The sequence below is a fragment of the Onychomys torridus genome, chromosome 3 (assembly GCF_903995425.1).
Source record: "Onychomys torridus chromosome 3, mOncTor1.1, whole genome shotgun sequence".
NCBI lineage: Eukaryota > Metazoa > Chordata > Mammalia > Rodentia > Cricetidae > Onychomys > Onychomys torridus.
Window position 1 is genome coordinate 116,946,069 of NC_050445.1, and position 12,006 is coordinate 116,958,074.

Here is a 12,006-nt window from a genome sequence, read left to right on the forward strand (position 1 = left end):
CCCTCCTGGGGAAGAATGTTGGCTTCCCCTGGTCTACCAAAGAAGGGTGGGGCAAGGCACCTGTGGTTCCTCCCTCTTCTGCTACAGTGTCTTGTGTGTGCATACCACCACCACCCAGCCAAAGGCCCTGTGCACTATGCCCACATCCCCATTCATTCTTGGTTCCTCGAGTGTCTCTCCACAGACCCATGAAACCTCCAAGTTTGAACTACAACTTTCAAAAGATGCCATGTTCATGTTTTCTGACACCCAGAGGAAGAAAATGAAGCAAATAATTCAGCTGAATTGTTACTGTAGGTGTAAAGACACAAAGAAACACACAGACACATACACTCATACACATACAGTCACAGATATACATACCTGTACAGACTTATACACACACACACACACACACACACACACACACACACACACACCCAAGGCCCTTTCCCATGGTCTTTGGATTCAGGGCAGCATGTCTCTGGGAAAGCCGGTCAGAGGCCCTCTGAGAAGGTGTGTCCATCTCACTGAGGTACTTCCAAGAGCAAAGATGCCATTTCAACCACAGAATATTTACAAGGTTGGACGCCAGATCTTAATTCTAGCCCTGCGCCTCTGGGATGTCAGTGTCAGGAGCTGGGGCAAAGCAGCATTTCTTGCTTGACTTTAACCCTCTGTGGTCCCTGTCTGAGGAAAAGAATCCTAGGTCCCCAAAGCCCAGAAATTGTCTTTGCCCCAAGATGAGGAAGTCACCTCGGAAGGCCTACTGAGTCCCTGTGCCCAGCAGCAAAGCGTTACAGGGGAACTAGATTTTCTCCTATGACAAACTGAATGACAGAAGCCATATCACCTGGAGACATTCCACAGAGACCGCTGAAAGTCACACCTTTCCGAATTTCACCCTGGCCCTCTCTCAGTCTTCATCCCCATCATTTCCCCCTCTGCTCCAAGAACCAGGATTCTTGGGTCCAGGCAGGAACAGGTGACTCTTCCCCACAAACCTCCCCGAGCAAGGGTCCCTGGGGGTCCCCTTCTTCCTCCTCAAGGCCTACGCCAGCAGTCACTCTCTGACATCTACAGAGAAGGTGCCTATTCCCACAGAGGACTCCCACCCCAGCATGTCATGGTACCATGAAGACCCTTCTGGGAGTAAACCCCAGGAGCTGGCAGGGGTGGAGACTGGGGGGGGTGGCATGTTGTCCTTCAATTTTACTTGTCTGGATATGACAAGTGATGACTCATCATTGGGCATTGTGAGAGAAAGTTTCTGTGCCCCACCTATGAATGGTAGAGCATTTGAAACACCCACCCCGGACTTTTGGTGTTTGTGTGTGTGCACATATGCACATGTGTGTGCAAGTATGGGTGGGTATGTGTGTGTGTGGAGGTCAGAGGTCAACACCTCAAGTGTCATCTACCTTTTCTATCCCCCCCCCTTTTTTTTTCTTTTGAGACAGGGTCTTTCATCAGCCTGAAATTCACCAAGTATGCTAGGCAGCCTGGCTAGAGTCCCAGAGATCCATACCCCTGTCTCTACCTCCCCATTGCTGGGATTCCAAGCATGCACTACCATGACATGCTTTTCACAGAGATTCTGGATATCTCACGCAGGTCTTGTGCAGCAGGCCCCTCTAGGACTTCCTTATTTCACTGTGCATGTGGCCCAGAACACAGGCCAAAATATCAAAGATCTTTCTGGAAAGGAAAGTGAGCAAAGAGATGCTCACCCCAGGAGATGGCATATGGCTCTCTCATATGCATTCTCTGGTGTTTAATTCAGCAGAAACTCTGAGAGAACTTTTTGCTTACACCTATTACACTCAAAAACTTCTCCCCATTGTGAATCCTCTGATGGTAAACAAGAGCTGAGCTGCATCAGGTTTTCCCACACCCGCCACAATCACAGGCATTCTCCAGCGTGCTGGGGATTCTCTTCCGGGCTTCCTGGAACTCATCTACCTATTTGCTCTCTTTTCTGACCTCCACACGAGCTCTGTCAAAAACTGCCCGTGAAGCTCAGTGGTACTTCCTCACCTTCCATTTGCTCATTAACTCGGTCTTCTCGCTAACCCCCTCACCAGCCCATCACTCAATAGCCTTCTTATCCCCTGGTCAATGGGCACTTCACCCTATGTGGACTTGACCTGATCCAGGGCTGTTGATCCCTGCCTTCCAGAAATGCTTCTGCCCCACAGACCAGTCTCCTGTGTTGTCTTGCTCTCTGCAAGTCCCCCTCCAATTCTGCCTTCACAGAGTCTTCTCCTTTCCTCTCCTGGAACTCTGCGTGGCGTCCTAGCAATCCCTGCTCTCATAGCAGTCTGACACAGGCATGGATCCTGACAAGCTGGGTGAAAATCCTGGGTCTGTTATTGACAGTTACATGGATAAGTCATTCGTCACCTCTGTGCCTCAGTTTACTCAGCTATAAAATAGAAACATTAATAGGAGTCCTCCTTGGTGCCACTTGTATTCTGAAGTTCAGACTCTTCAACAATCCCCTGCCTGATGGTGTTTCATTGCTTGTAATTAGGATTATTAATACAAGGCTTTAGAATGCACCGTATGCATAAAAAACACTATCTGGACCTAGGGGTGTGGCTCCATAGGTAGAGTGCTTACCAAGCATAAACCACATAAACCAGGCTTGGTAATATACACCTGTAATCCCAGAGGCAGGGAGATCTAAAGTTCAAGGTCACCCTCAGTTATACAAAAAGTTTGAGGCCAGGCTGGGCTACATAAGACCCTGTAAGCACTACTTGTGGCCCTCTTCCCATACCCCATAACTCTCCCTGATCAAATGACATGTAACATGACTTCACTGCCTCTGGCTAAGAGCTGGCTCATGAATCTTCTTTCAGGCCTCTCTTGAATGCCAAATTCATGAAGCCGTCTGCCCAGGCACCTATCACCACCTGTCCTTGAGGCTTCCAAGTTGGCCAGTCTGAAACTGAGCTCACTGCCCTCTCCTGCCATGCTGCACCTCACCTCCCCCCACATCCCATCCCCACTCCTCCCCACCCTCCCCTCTGCCAATGAATGGCTCTACTATCCTTCCCCAGGTTGCCCGGGCCAAAATGCCCCAGTCATCATGGGCTCCTGCCCTTCTGTACTCCTTTATCCAAGCAGGCACCAGATCATGGTGACTTCAGTGCCAAGTGTTTCCTGAGTCTGTGCCCAATTCTCCACCCCTGTTACTGGTGTCTTAGAAACTTACTAGTTTCTGCCTGGATGATAGCCACAATATTAAAAAAAATAATAATCACATGCCCATTATGGCTTAAACATGATTGGAGGCATTTCATGCCATACAGAATTCCAACACTAGCCATATTACCCATGAATGAGGAATCGGAATTCCTGCCTTCAGAGAAGACAGACTCTCATTCACCATCTAGCCCAAGTAACAAAGGGGTGTGCTGGGGGCAGGGAAGCAAACACAGGTCCATCTGACTCCAGATTTCAGACCCTTTACACACCTCACACTACAGTGACATCCTGGCTGCTCATCTGACATCTGCCTTGCTCTTTTCTAGTGTTTCCTCCACAGCCAGGAAGTCCTACCATTACAGTGCCGCCCGGATGTAGTCTCTCTGCTAGGAATCCCTGCAGGAGTTCCCCAGTGCTTTCAAAGTCAAGTTCAGATGCTTCATCAAGACCCTCCTGATGGAGACTTTGCTCTTCAGCAGACTTCCCTTCTGTCCCACCACAGCACCCTCATCCGCCCTTCTACCTCCATCTCTATTCTCATTCTCCCATCCCCTCTCCCTTTGGACCTGCCAACTTGCCTTCCAGGCTCGGCTGATGTGTCCCTCCTCTGGAAGCTCACATCACTTTGTCATTCCCTACATCTCAGATGGTCACATCTAAAATGGCTTGGATGCGTTTCCTAGAATTCACTTATTAGAAACCTCATCCCCAAGTTACGTGTAAATGACATTTGCAGATGGCCTTTTGGAGTCAATTAGGATGAGATAAAGTTATGGATTAGGTCCTATGCCTGCCTGCATGGGTTACTTTATAAGACGAAAGGGCAAGACCTGAGCTACATTGCTCGCTCTGTCTGGCCATTCGATACCATCTACACCACCATGATCCTGCAGGGAAGCCTTCACTAGGGCTAAGCTAGGCTTTCAGAGGTATGTATTAAAAAGACCTTTTAAAAAGTAATAATAATAAAATGTCCAGCCTGGGCAATTACAGCCACAGAAAACAAACTAGGAAGATGTTCATTTATTGAGTCCTTGGAATATGTGAGAACTCCCATTCATAGTGGGCCTTAGCAAATTTAAGTATTGGCAGGGTACTCCCTGCTTCCAGAGAGCATATTTCAGTAAGAAGGATGGACAGTGAGATGCTACATTCCTACCTCTGGCTCCATCTATCTCTACACTGGGTCTCTGACTTCTCAGACAAATAGCGTACCTTGTACATCTCTGTCTCCAGGGCCTAGAATGAAGCCTAGCTTGTATGTGAGGTATCAGTAAATGGTGATGTGTTGAGCTGAGCAAACACAGCAAGGCCACCCAGCCGTCTGTGTGAGCCCAAAGATGTCCCCCATTCACAGCATGCTTCCCAGAACAATGTCCAAGGTGTTTCAGGATTTGCATAAGATTCTCAGGGGGTCACCCTGGAGAAAGCCTCTGCCAACCATTCCTGTCCTGTGTTACTGACTCCCTGAGAGATGAAGGGACCAAGTCCTTGCGATAGACCAGTGGCAGTTCAGAGCCCTTCCAGTAGCCGAGTAGCGAAGACCAGAGAAAGCGACATTCAAAAGTCAGCCTTCATGGAGAAGGATGAAGTCCTTTGCAGTCTAGGCTTCATACAACAAACTCAAGAAACAGTGAGAAACACAAAAGAGAGAAAGCCAGTTATCTGTAAACATCAGCTCAGCGCCCAGTGCTTTGGTGTTCCCTCAGCTCACTCGCTCATTCCCGCTCCTGGGAGTAGTGCCTTTCTTTTTGTTAACAAACTGTTTCTAGTTCTAAGCATGCCCAACTGGTCCAGTTCTTTGCAGTGGGACCTAAGAACCTGGACACTTCAGCAGGTGCCCCTCAGGAAACAGATCCACACCTATAAATGTTACAGCCCCATCCAGGGGTTCACTATTGCACCTCGGGGAGCCAATGCAGAGGCAGGCACACTGGCCAGAGAACGTTGAGAAAGTAATGTGCCTGTCTTCTTCCCCTAGAGGTGCCACCGGCCCCTGCCCTGAGGGCTGCTGTGACCTGTCTTGTCCTAACAAGAGGAGCAAGCTAAAGGACAGCTGGCTGTTAGTATAGGTGCCTGGGGAGACAGACTTAGCCAACGATGTGACTATCCCTCTCTGAACAGGAAGAAGATCCCCCTGAAGTATGCTCCCTTGGGCTACTGCCCTTCTGAGTGACAGGAGGGCACAGGGCAAGGGGAGGGGTTTCACTCATTGTGGGTGTTCTGGGAAAAGCCTTGTTTTCCTGACAAGTTTATGGTGGCCCCTCTGCTGAGTAGCACTTCCGCCTCCTCTTAGAGTGGAGGACAAAGTGCAGGCTGCCTCTGGGATCAAATCTGGGGCAAGAGAAGGAAGAAAGCAAAAGAGCCCTCTCCGAAGCAAGCCTGAGGGGGAAAGGAAGCAGGAGGAAATGGCTGTTCCCATTGGCTTGCTCTCTTGCTTGCTTGCTTTCTGGCCTTGAATTTGTGAACTTATTTTATGTAGCTGACAATGACCTTGAACTTCTGATCCTCCTCCTACCTCTACCTCCCAAGTGCTGGGATGGCAGGCATGTTCCATCAAACCCAGCTTGTGCAAATCTGGGAACTGAACCCAAGGCTCAGTGCAAAGCAGGCAAGCATTCTACCAAATGAGCTACATCATTTTTCTTATTGGGTGGGCATGATCTCATGTAGCCTATCTTTAATAGCCAGACACTGTCCTGAGATAGTCTGGAGCTGGGCTGGATAGCTGAGTCTATGGCTGGCATCTGATACTGGATCTGCCTTTTAGCTATGAATGTGGTGTTCCTCTCTCTCTCCCTCTCTCTTTCTCCCTCTTTTCCTCCCTCCTCCTGCACACACACACACACACACACACACACACACACACACACACACACATATTTGCACACACCCCTCAGAGAGTAGACTCAATGAGACAAATATATCTAAATAAAGCTCCACCCTCCTGGAGTCCTTTTCTCCAGGGTAAGTTAGATAGATGGTCTTCAGAAGAGGATGCCCTCTCCTGCCTCCATCCCCTGACCTTGGGATGGAATACATCTCCTCTGTCCCTGTTTCCAGAGTCATTAGGGTCAAGGCCTGGGCCCTGGTGCCTCTAAAGAGCCAGACTCAGCTATCCACCCTCACTAAGCCAGTTAAGTAACAATAAAACAAACAGTAAAGAACAGATGAAAGAGAGCTCATCAGATATTAGGAAGAGAAAGAGGTCCAGTCCAGTGACACTCCCCATCCCGGGTCCTCATGGGAAACTCAGATTTAAATCTAAGTAGTGCTGCCCAGTACTAGTCAGGATGTGGTCCCTCCATCCTCACCATCTTTGGGGAGTTGGTCTGAGAAGTGGTCAGTACTGTGTAAAGTCTCTTGGGGAGACAAGTTCCTGCTCTGGCTGGCAGCAGGGTCCCGAGCCTTTTCCTTCTTCTCCCTTGGGACTCCAGGGGAAATTCAATTTTTGGACTGTTACGTTGTTATCTTGTCCCCGCTGGCCCCTGTGTTGTGTGCTCTGTCTTCCTCTTTTCTCCACTCCTTTTATGGACATCCTGAAAGTGGGGGCACGTTTGCCTCCTGTGCTAACGAGGGCTTTTGTTCACTGTCTCCCCGAAAGTGCCTGCATTTGCCCAGGGGTGCTGAATGGTGGGCAGAGTCAAGTTTGGAGTGCAGAGGTGATCAGTTAGGGAATCAGCAAGCAGATGTGCCCATCACCTACGGGAGCTTTATGCAGTAAGTGCACACAGAAGGCTTTGGGCTTCCAGAAGTGTGTCACCCCTGATAGCCACTGACCTGCTGGATTAGAATGGGCCCAGAGAGCATACTCAGTCTCTTCTAGTTCGTGCTCTCTGTTCCCCACAAACCTCTGTCTCGCTTTCCTTTCTCTCCTCCCTTTCTACCTCAGCCCCCTCTGCCTAAGTCTGAGAAACTGACCCCTTACTTAGCCATCCATACAGACTTCTAGTTGCTATACAGGGAACTGTTCCAAAGCCAGGGCTCTAGAGGGCTCATCCACACAGTTTACCAGCCAGGGCTTTGAGAAGAAAACAAAACAACCATGCACAGCTACTGGGCTCAGCTTTCCTTGGACTACGGTTTCTTTGCTCACTGGAGACAGTGTCCCTGCTCCACCCCCAGGCTCTGATCCCCTGGCCCCAGGAGGAAACAAGGCCAGCAGAGATAGAAGGCAGAGTCACTATTCAAAGCAGTATGCACACCTGAACTGGGAACGCCCACGTCATTGTCTCTAGCAATACAGACAGTTGGACTGCTGACAAGCCACACCTCCCCAAGCCCATCTCTGGGCCTCCAGTACCCACCAAACCTCTAAATATCTGCAGAGCCCTTCCTAGATCTCCTGCTTTGTGAATGTGTTTCCTGATACTCACGCTCCTTGATGGCCTCGCCCCGCCCCCCAAGCCCAGCAAACTTCTTCTAGACTCTCCTTGCAAGATGGACTGACTCTATAGAACACTGATTTTTCTCCTTCTTACTGATTGCACTTCGGTGATCACATGTCTGTCACATCAAGGTCTATGACCAGGCTGAGAAGGGTCATGTCTGTGTGTCTCCAGCACCGAGCACTGAGTTACACATTACACCAGCATTCCAAGTTCAAAGTAACAGCCAAAGACTCATGCAGTGATCATAATATTGGACCGAAACATCTCTTCATAAGCCAAATATGGGATTTGCATGGAGTCTAACAGCAGGGTACATTTCACAGAGACCAGGAAGAATGATACATGGAGAAAGCCAATGGGGGCATGACCTCAGAGACCCTGGTACCAACGGACTCCCCACCCACCACTCTGAGCAGGTTATTTTCTGGGTCAGACTATCCAAATGTCAAATGAAAGAGATGCCCAGGTCTTGGGTCTGGCTTTTCCTTCCCATCTTTAATAGCCTAGGGAAGCCTGCTTCTGGCATCAGCAGCTGAGGATGGAGCCAGGGAGTAAGTGACAGAAAGGGTCTAGGGTGGGAAACTACATGTCTCATATGGACTAGCGAACAGGAAAACGCTCACCCTGATACGCTCTGTGAAGCACCCTCATCCGAGTGTTTTCCAGACCACACAAGGTGATCCCATCCCATTAGAGTTTAGGGAACAGCCTGCTGGAGTGAGCAGACTCTGTGTGGAACAACTGAATGTGAAGGCAGAGTACACAAATGTGCAGGGATTGGGGCAATGGAGTCAAACTTGGCCCAACAGAGCAAGGCCCCAGAACCTGCAAGGAGCAGATTCAGCTTTCAAAGTCAAGGCTGATTTGAGGGAAACAGGATTCTAAGCTGGAAAAGTGGCCAGCTGTAACCTAATGTCCAGTGTCAGCAGTGGACTCCAAACCTGGCTCTCCAATACTCCATTTTAATAAGCATTAAAATCCCTTAACAAATTTTACCTTTAGTAGATGAACGAGAAGGCATAGTCCTCTAGTAGGGGGGAGAGCCAGCATTTATTCACACCCCCACCCACCCAGAGTCGCCTACTTCACATCTGAACCTCTCTCCTGCAAATGGGAGTGTTAATTCTTCTGTCACCACCCAAGGAGTGAGTGCTGTCCCCCGCCTTGACTAGGCATACTTAAGCTCTACAGCAAGGTCAGCATGACTAGGGGCCAATGCCCTTCTCTTCAGTAGCTGCAAGTAAGGTAAAAAGGGGAAGGAACAGCAGGCTGCGGACAGGCCAGTCAACAGCACCGTCTGGACAGTACAGTCTTGGATCCTAAGTGTGGTACAGGTTAAAAAGAAAAACTATGAGTTCAGGCTTCCACTAGTAAGTCAACAAATCTCAGCTCATATTTATTGAGCATTTCCTGAGTCTGCTACAAACTAACCCCCTTACCTACAGAGCAAGAAGAGTGTGTGCTCTGAAATTCAAATGTTTATGCAAATGTTGGCCCCACCACTAATGAGCTGTGCGACTTTAAGGCAAACTCTGTAGCCTCTCTGTACCTCCGGATGAACTTTCTAGAGACGTTATAGGGATCAGGCAAGTCAAAACACATGGAGTGAGCGTGGCACTGAGCAAGCCCTCGGTCTTGAACAATTATCCTATTGGTTAGCACATTGGTCTGCAGAGAAGGCACAATGCTCTTCCTGTAAGACTGTCAGAGTCGGAGCCCACTTGCTCAAGGTCATAGAGTTTATAAGTGGCAAAGCTGGGATTTGAACACAGACAGCAACGTCCAAAGACTATGAGCTCAGCAAGCACTGTAAGCAGGCTCTCAGAAAGTGTATCCCCAGTGGAGAGGTGAGCAAGGGGTCCCTTGTTGCAAATTCTAACAAGCGGGATACTGAAGAGATAAAGGGGGACTGGTTAGGGCCGTAAGGAACAATGAAGCTGCCATAAGGAGTGGAAAAGCATCATCCAGAAGAGACTGAATTCTAGACTAAAGAATGATGAGGTGTTTGTCAAGCCATGGGGAAGAAGGATTCCAAGAGGTCAGAACAGCAAAGTGGCAGTGAGCTGGGATGTGTTGGGAGCATGGTGGAAGGCTGGAGGGTGAGGATGGGCAGGGAAGTCTGGGGCTGGTGCATAAGGTCACTGGTTAGATTTCACTCTACTAAGACTGGCTCGGGGCTTGCAGAAGGACAGCTGTTAATACTTGACGAACAGTTATAGATCCAGGCCCTTTCTGTTAACAATGGAGAAAAACCAAAGGTGTGGGCAAGGTAGTAGCAGGGCCTGGTGGGAATTCAGCAACAGAATTCTGGCCCTGGGATGGCAGTGGGGAAGAGATACGAGAACAGGGGCTGGGGTAATCAGCTAAACCAGATGATGAAAGCAGGAGAGTTAGAATACTGGCTCTCTGTGAACTGATATGCTAAACCAGGGTGACTCAACCCAAGCATTGTGGGCCAGATAACTGCACTGTGGGAAGGGGCTTCTCCTGAACAATCCAAGTGAACAACATCCTCCCCCACTTACATGGCAATGGCCAAAGATGCCTCTGGATACTACCAGACTTCTCTTAAGGGACACAATTAAAACACATGTGGCAGACACACACATGCACATAAACACAAAATAAAATAAAGATAAACTCTACCATCTTTACTATTTCCTTGATTTGGTTTTTGATTTTTGTATTTTGGGACAGGGTCCTGCGGGGACCCAGTTTGGTCTCAAACTCCTTTTGTGGCCACAGATGACCTTGAACTCCTGATCCTCCGGCTTCCACTGCCCAAGTGCTAGGATCGCAGGTGTGCTACACCACCACACCTGGCCCATGGTCTACTTTTCAGAAGAGAAAACACAACTATAGGAAAGCATCACCAAGACTAATGGTCTGACCCTATGACCTGGCCGCCTCAGCACAGGACTTGACCTTAAGTCAGCCAGCGGGGGCAGAATACAAATATGACCGCCTGAGGGAGAAGGAGGAGCTAAAACGTGATGCTGAAGGGCACAAGTCTCCACTGAGCTGGGACCGCAGCAGGAACTACATAAATGCTTTGGATCTGAATGGAATCGCGATGAATTTGCTATAAAAGGCAAAGGCTTGGTCTCCCCGAGTGTGAGCAGGCAGGAAGTGGCAGATTCTTGCTCAGACTGGACAGAGGAACCATCTGTAGGGCTGAGCTTGGGGTGTGCGGCACAGACCAGCTGAGATCCAAATCCAGGCTGGACCCTTTGCAAATTGCCTGGCTCAACTCTGCCTGCTCGCTGGTTTCATTTTGCCCATTTGTAAAGTCGGGACTTTGCCACAGGCTTGATGTTGGAAAAATGAGCTTAACTAAGGAGCAAAAATGAAACTACTCAACGGGCTCGCTCTCGCCTGCTTCAGAACCTTCTTCTGGTCTTCATGACCCACAAAGAGTGCTTTCCTCTATCCCGAGCCTTCGGGAACCTTTACCCCTGCCCCCACCCCACCCCCTGCGGGCATGAGTAAGCCCCTCTCCAGCGCCAGAGAGTCTCATTTAAGGCTTTAGGGGGCGCCAACAGCCTTTGCACGCCACAGTCCACTCTGATCTCGGGGATCTGGGCGGCCGCCAAATGAGTACTAATAGTTCCGTGGCCCCCGAGAGGAGCCAGGTAAGTACTTCAGTGTACGCCAGGCCGACTTCAGGTGGGTGGTCCCCAGCAAACCCAAAGCTAAAGCTTGCCACCGCCGCGGGCTAGGCCGCTCAGCCAAGCTCCAGGAGTTGGAGCAGCTAGAGAAGCACCCAGATTTGCAACTCACTGGCTCTCCAAACCCTGGCTGCGGAGGCAGGGGGATGAGAGTGGTGTGACCCAGCTAAAGAGGAGTAAGAGGCTGGAGACGCCAGAAGGAAGAGGAAGCAGGAGGAGAAAGCAGGATCCGTACTAACACCTGGACAGGGGTTCCGGAACAAAGCGGAGGTTTCTGATCCTAAGAGCGCTTTAGAGTTCCCGCTCAGAAGAATTAGGGTGTCCTTGGCTCCCTGAGCGCGCTTCAGGGGAGCAGCTTACCTTCTGTGGGACCGCAGGCACGCACTTCTGGGGACCGAGCCGGGAGGGGTCTGAAGTGGATCAGATCACCCAGGGAGGGGCGCGGCAAAATGGGGCTGCGCCCTGTGTCTGGGGCACACGTGAGCCCGAGAGCAATTTGGGGCGGCCCTCCCGGTCAGACCTGAGCAGGGGGACGCGTGAACCGGGCCTCGGGACTCCCCGAGCCCTGCACACTCTAGAGAAGCTTGAATCCGTGGGAGGAAAAGGTTGTCTCATTTCCTTCAGTCTCCCCACCACCCCCGCCCCTCGGCTCTGGACCTGCCCTCCCTCCGCTCCCCGCCCCCTTCCCCACGTGGGCGCCGCGAGACGCGAAACCTGAACGGCTGCGCCAACTTAGTTCAACTCTGGCAACTCCT

At 50.2% G+C, this 12,006-nt stretch overlaps 1 protein-coding gene across 1 annotated transcript in view; it reads right to left on the minus strand.

Moving 5' to 3' along the window:
* Eva1a (eva-1 homolog A, regulator of programmed cell death) overlaps window positions 1-11,752 on the minus strand; it is a 50,745-nt gene extending 38,993 nt beyond the window's left edge. Inside the window, 1 exon segment of the mRNA XM_036180212.1 lies at window positions 11,612-11,752. The gene's annotated coding sequence lies outside the window, so the exon portion shown is untranslated.
* Window positions 11,753-12,006: the final 254 nt, after the last annotated feature.